Raw genomic sequence first — 6,350 nt, 5'->3', positions numbered from 1 at the left:
CCGATCACACGTCCCATGTTGTGGACTTGAGGAAGTTCACAGACGAGCTCAGTGAAGCGATTTGTCGGGCGCAGTCACAGGAACTATGGTGATGGTTTCAAATTTTAATAATTAAAAAAATTGTTTTATTTTAATTCTTAAAATTCAATCACCATAGTTCCTGTTCCTGTGACAGCGCCCAACAAATCGCCTCACTGAGCTCATCTGTGAACAGGACTCATGGTAGCACTCACATGTTCTTCTCCAGACAATCGTTTCTCCAGATGGCCCAAACAGTCTGAGAAAATATCTTTACCCCAGTCCTCTGCACTCCAATCCCTCTACTTTCTGCAGAAATTCAGTCTGTCTTTGATTTTCTTCTTGGAAAGCAGTGGTTATTTTACTGCCCTTCTTGATATTAAGCCAACCTCCAAAAGCCTTTGTTTCACTGTGCAAGCAGATATAATGACACCTACCTTCTGCCATTCCTGAGAAAGCTTTGGTGGTGAACTTGATCTTGGAGCTGAATCGTTTTAGGAGACGGCCCTGGCACTTGCTGGACTTCCTAAGGTGCATTGAAGCCTTCTTCACAGCAATTGAAACTTTTTCTTTTATGATCTGATAAATGGTTGATTTAGTAACAATCTTACAAGCAGCCATGTCCTTGCTTGTAAAGCCCTTTTGTTGCAAATCAATGGTGACTATGTGTTTCCTTCAAAATAACTAAGGTTAACAGAGGAAGACAATGATTTCAAGCACCAGCTATTTTTTAAAGCAACTGGTCTGCATTTATAATTCAATTAAAATGACAGAGTGATTTCAGATGCCTTGTCCTTGTTTACTGTAATGAACCAGCAGGGGGAGCTGGAACACCTGGAGAGTGCTAGGTAGGGATTCTCCACTAGATGGCACTAGACTTAACAAAGCAGCAGGGGGAGCCGGAGCACCAGGAGAGTGCTGACAGCAACCCTCCACTAGAGGGTACAAGTCTCCCTAGTGGAAGAAGTGGATGGTCGTATGGGCTGGAGTCAGAGTCAGGAGGTCAACGAGGTACCAAGGGTCAGACGGAGATAGAGTCTAGGGAGAGCCGAGTCAGGAAACCGAGAGAGAACGTCAAAGACCGGGGGAGTGCAGAAAAACAGAGTTTATTAACAAGCCGAAGTCGGGAGCCGGGAGAGAAGGTAATTGCAGGGAGTACAGGAGGACGGAACAACAGAGGAGGGAGGATGGGAGTCAGAGAGGAACGGTGGCGGTTAGGACGGAAAACAGTGGGGACGGAAAGTCAGGACGGGAGACATGGAGAACGTACACAGTCAGGACAGGGGACGGGAGGAACAGACAGTCAGGACACGAGGCAGGGATAACGAAGGTAGTCAGGACGGGAGGTAGGATCAGAACTTATAGGGACCAGCGGCACACTGCAGAGCAGAATTATAACTTGCACCGCATGAACGGAGGTGCCTTGAAGATAAAGGCGCCGTGATCCCGGGAACGAGGCACGGAGGAGGGCCCCTCCCCCTGGCCACGCTCCAGGAAACACTGACAGCTGGGGTCATAACATTAACACTTTCTAACTAGCTAACAAGAAGATCGCTGAAATTATGTCAGCAGATAATTTTGTGGCAGTGCTGAAATTAATTGCAAATGGGGTTTTTATGATTAAAGAAGTTACCCAGGTTTGTCACGAAACTGATTGCAGACTGATGAATATTCACGTTGTGCACAACGCACGCTGTTGGGATTCTTCGATGCGCAGAACAGGTGGTCATCTGGCCACACGTTCCTGGTACAGGTACTGGAGAATCCTAAAAGCATGCACTGTGCGAGATGTGAGGATTCCCAAGTCTCAGAACTTTTGGCCATGCCCATAGATCTAAGTCCATGGACGCTACGAGTATGTTTAACAATAGAGTATCCACATAACCATTATTTTGGCTGTCCAGACTTATGAATAGGACAATATTAGGCAACGGGCACAACACAATGTACGGAGCCATGGCGTCCCAACTCTGTTCGCAGTTTACATCTGGCCACTGGCCACTTATTAGCTGTGGTGTCAAGTGTTGGACAATAATATGCCGGGCAAGTGTTATAAGAACGTACATGCTATGTTAGCATCTTCCCTATACACCATGATTAGTAGGGACCTACACTAGAGATCAAAATTAGAGAACAATGTATGATCACTTGCTTTTTTCAGAAATAATGTAATCTACATTGATCAACATTTGCAGTAAGGGGTGCACCACGCCACTAGAACAGGGTTTTATAAAAGATCCAAAGGTTATCAACATAAAACCTTTATTTTTCCTAAGACGTGATGGTCATAATTAGAGAACAGCAATGACTGTAGCACAGAGAAAGATTATAACTAAATATTCTGAAGGTAACAACAGTCACCAACAGTAGGACGTGTACAGGCTGTCGCTGTGAAGGACTTCAGCACATCTGCGGCCCCAGGACATCACTAGTCTCCTACACTGCCCTGGTGTGATTTTGGTCCACTCTTCTTCCAGTTTCTTCCACAGTTCTTTGACTGTTGTGAGTTTCTTGGCGAAAAGTTTGCCACCAAGGATTTTCCAGAAGTTTTCTGTTGGGTTTAGATCAGGACTCTGGGCGGCCATTTCATTGTTTCAATATTTTCTGTTTCAAGAAACTGCTTTCCCCATTTTACTGTGTGACGGGGGGCACCGTCCTGCATGAAAATTGCTGGCTGATTGAATGATCAATGATGAACGCAAGTAATGAACCACGTGTTGTTGAAGAAGGTTCTGATACACACTTGCATTCACTGTGCCATGTAGCTGTATGAGAGATCCAACTCCTGCTGCAGAAAACATTCCCCAAACCATGACACTTCCTCCATCACCTTTCACTGACTTCTTAACACACTTTAGGTTCAGCCTTTGCCCAGTTTGTTGACGAACATAATGTTTTCCCATTAGACCAAAATAAATATAACTTGCTTTCATCACTAAAATGAACCACTTCTCCTCTGTCCACACAACATGCTTCTCACCAAAGGTGAGTCTAGGCTTTTGATTCTTTCTGCTAATGAAAGGTTTTCAGTCCAAATGCTCTTAAATGTCGTGACACTGTATGATGATAAAGATCCTTACCCTGGTCAATGCTGAACTGCTGAGCAATTCCAGCTATAGTGTGGAAACTATTACTCATAGAGATTATCTGAATTATCCTGTCTTATCTTGCATTTGTCTTTCGAGGGCGACCAGCCTTCTTGGGGACTTGAAAGAGTTTGTGTTGTTGTAAACATGCAATATTCTCAAAATCAAAGGCTCGGAACGACCAACTTCTCTTGCTATGGCTGATAAGGTCACCCCTTTGACCTTCATCTGGACACCTTGCTACTAGAGGGTTTCAGTCACTTTGCAACGGCGCAACATTTTTGCAAAGTCAGTGCAAACTGGAAAGTTAGGCTGACAGTTACATAGGGTTTGTCAGACAATTAAGGACATTAGTACCAGGTGCCAAACTAACACCATTAACTTGCAGGTATCTGAAAGTGTTCTCTAATTTTGAGTAGTGTTCTTCTACATTTTTATTATGTGCTTTATAATAAATTCAATTTTGAAATAAGCTAAAAGTACTGTGAGTTTACTTATGTTAGGATATAATCACATAGGATGACACAATGATCGCAACATTTAGGAAGTTGTGTGTTGTTCTGTAATTTTGATCTCCAGTGTACATAGTGCCCACTCTAAAAGGGTGTTATAAAAAAAGGATATTGAATGTCAGGAATAATGGGATTTGAGCCACTGGCTATGTTCTTGAATGAGGGGAATGATGGGACTTGAGCCACAGGCTATGTTCTTGAATGAGGGGAATGATGGGATTTGAGCCACAGGCTATGTTCTTGAATGACGGGAATGATGGAATTTGAGACTCTGGCTATGTTCTTGAATGAGGGGAATGATGGAATTTGAGACTCTGGCTATGTTCTTGAATGAGGGGAATGATGGAATTTGAGACTCTGGCTATCTTCTTGAATGAGGGGAATGATGGGACTTGAGCCACAGGCTATGTTCTTGAATGACAGAAATGATGGGACTTGAGCCACAGGCTATGTTCTTGAATGACGGGAATGATGGAATTTGAGACTCTGGCTATGTTCTTGAATGAGGGGAATGATAGAATTTGAGACTCTGGCTATCTTCTTGAATGAGGGGAATGATGGGACTTGAGCCACAGGCTATGTTCTTGAATGACAGAAATGATGGGACTTGAGCCACAGGCTATGTTCTTGAATGACGGGAATGATGGAATTTGAGACTCTGGCTATGTTCTTGAATGAGGGGAATGATAGAATTTGAGACTCTGGCTATCTTCTTGAATGAGGGGAATGATGGGACATGAGCCACAGGTTATGTTTGAATGAGGGGAATGATGGGATTTGAGCCACTGGCTATGTTCTTGAATGAGGGGACTGATGGGACTTGAGCCACAGGCTATATTCTTGAATGATTGGACTGATGGGACTTGATCCACTGGCTGTGTTCTTGAATAAGGGGACTGATGGGACTTGAGCCACAGGTTATGTCTTTGAATGAGGGGAATGATGGGACTTGAGCCACAGGCTATGTTCTTGAATGACAGGAATGATGGGACTTGAGCCACTGGCTATGTTCTTGAATGACAGGAATGATGGAATTTGAGACTCTGGCTATGTTCTTGAATAAGGGGAATGATGGGACTTGAGCCACTAGCTATTTCTTGATTTGTGCAGCATATATATGAAGGAGCTGAATAGCTTATTGAATGGGCAGGACAAAAGAAGAAAAGTCACACGTGATACAGTTTTCTTTTTAATTTGCAATATTCTGAAACAAATCAAGAGGAAGGGTTTGTTTTTTTCCATTAGTCTTGATCCTCTTATTTTGACACTTACAAGGCTCAGAAAAAAAGAGTGAGAAAGAGACGAGAAAACAGAAATGTAAAGGAAGACAGCAGCAAAAGAACCCCACTGGCATTCATAAAACGAACAAGCTGTCCTCTTGTTTCTCTTATATATATAGATTTATGTATATATATATGTATTTATAGGATTTCTGTTTAAAGGGCATGCAGAAAATTAAACAGCAACAAATGAAAACAAGTCAGGCCGGAGATTCGCCTCTCCTCTCCCTTGGGGTCACTGCTCTGAACCCTGTAAACTTGAGTTAATTGGCAATAGGGGTAGGAGTGCTACACGCACCCCATTCTTAGTCTGTTGGGGTTCCGCAGAAGACTCTGTCCCACCAATCTAGATCAGGCACATTTGAGATAATTGCATTTCTGCTTCCATCAATCCCTGAAGATTTGGTTGCTGCTTCTTTCCAGCACATATAAAGTGGACTCACAACCCTCAGCTATGAGAGGCAGTCGTGTTGTTGGTTTTGAGATTCCACATATCTATGCCCTTTATGTAGTGACCCCACCAAGACATGAAGGGGGTGACATACCTCCAATGGCTATCTTCATGCAATAGATGACTGGTCCACTTCAAGGGCAACCTGTGCATTCTGGAAGATTCAATACTAACCCAAAATTACCCTTGGGTTACACTTTCCCACCCTGCAAACACAGGAAATCCTATAAAACCTAAACCTTCAGCAAAAATGCCATACCCTACAAAAAAAAACAACTAGAATTCACTAAAATATCTCCTTGCGGGCCAAAGAATGAAACCCAGGCTACGGTAAAGGAAATATATATATAGATAAGGTATACTTTGGAATCCCTGCTATATATATGTATATGCGTCTCAGTATTAAAAGGTGACATCATGGATCCAATGTGCTGACCCCACACGTCAGAGGAGATTCGCACTCACTGAGAACTGACTGACAATAAGCACACTCCATAAAATGCGCCGGCCATGCTTTGGGACTGGCTCTCCCACTGCAGACAATGGCTAAAACCATTATTTACAGGGTCGGGGGGTTGTTGGAGCTGGATCGGTTGTTTATTATATATATATATATATTTTTTATCTTGTAATATATATATATTTATTTTATTTTTTGCATTCCTAAAGCAAATAAAACAACATAAAGGGGTGGCAGTGGGGGCCCCTGGGAGAACTGTTTTGTTTTTTTTTTGCGGAAAATGAATTTAAAAAAAAATATATTTTTTTTCTTTTTGTTTTTAACTTTTTTTTTTTTGTTAGGTTTTTTTATTATTAGAACACTTTTTTTTGTTTGTTTGTTTTCTCTTTGTTCTGTTTGGACGACTCATTTTCACGTTGGACGCGCAAACACACGGGAAGGAACGGCTCCACGGGAAGGTCACAGTTCTCTCCCCCCAGCCCCTCAAGATTTCAGACAATCCCTCCACCCCTCCACAGCCCCATCCCCCCCCCCCCACCAAAT

This window comes from Anomaloglossus baeobatrachus, chromosome 4 (assembly GCF_048569485.1).
Source record: "Anomaloglossus baeobatrachus isolate aAnoBae1 chromosome 4, aAnoBae1.hap1, whole genome shotgun sequence".
NCBI lineage: Eukaryota > Metazoa > Chordata > Amphibia > Anura > Aromobatidae > Anomaloglossus > Anomaloglossus baeobatrachus.
The sequence above is the reverse complement of the archived record's forward strand: the minus strand, read 5'-3'. Positions refer to the sequence as shown.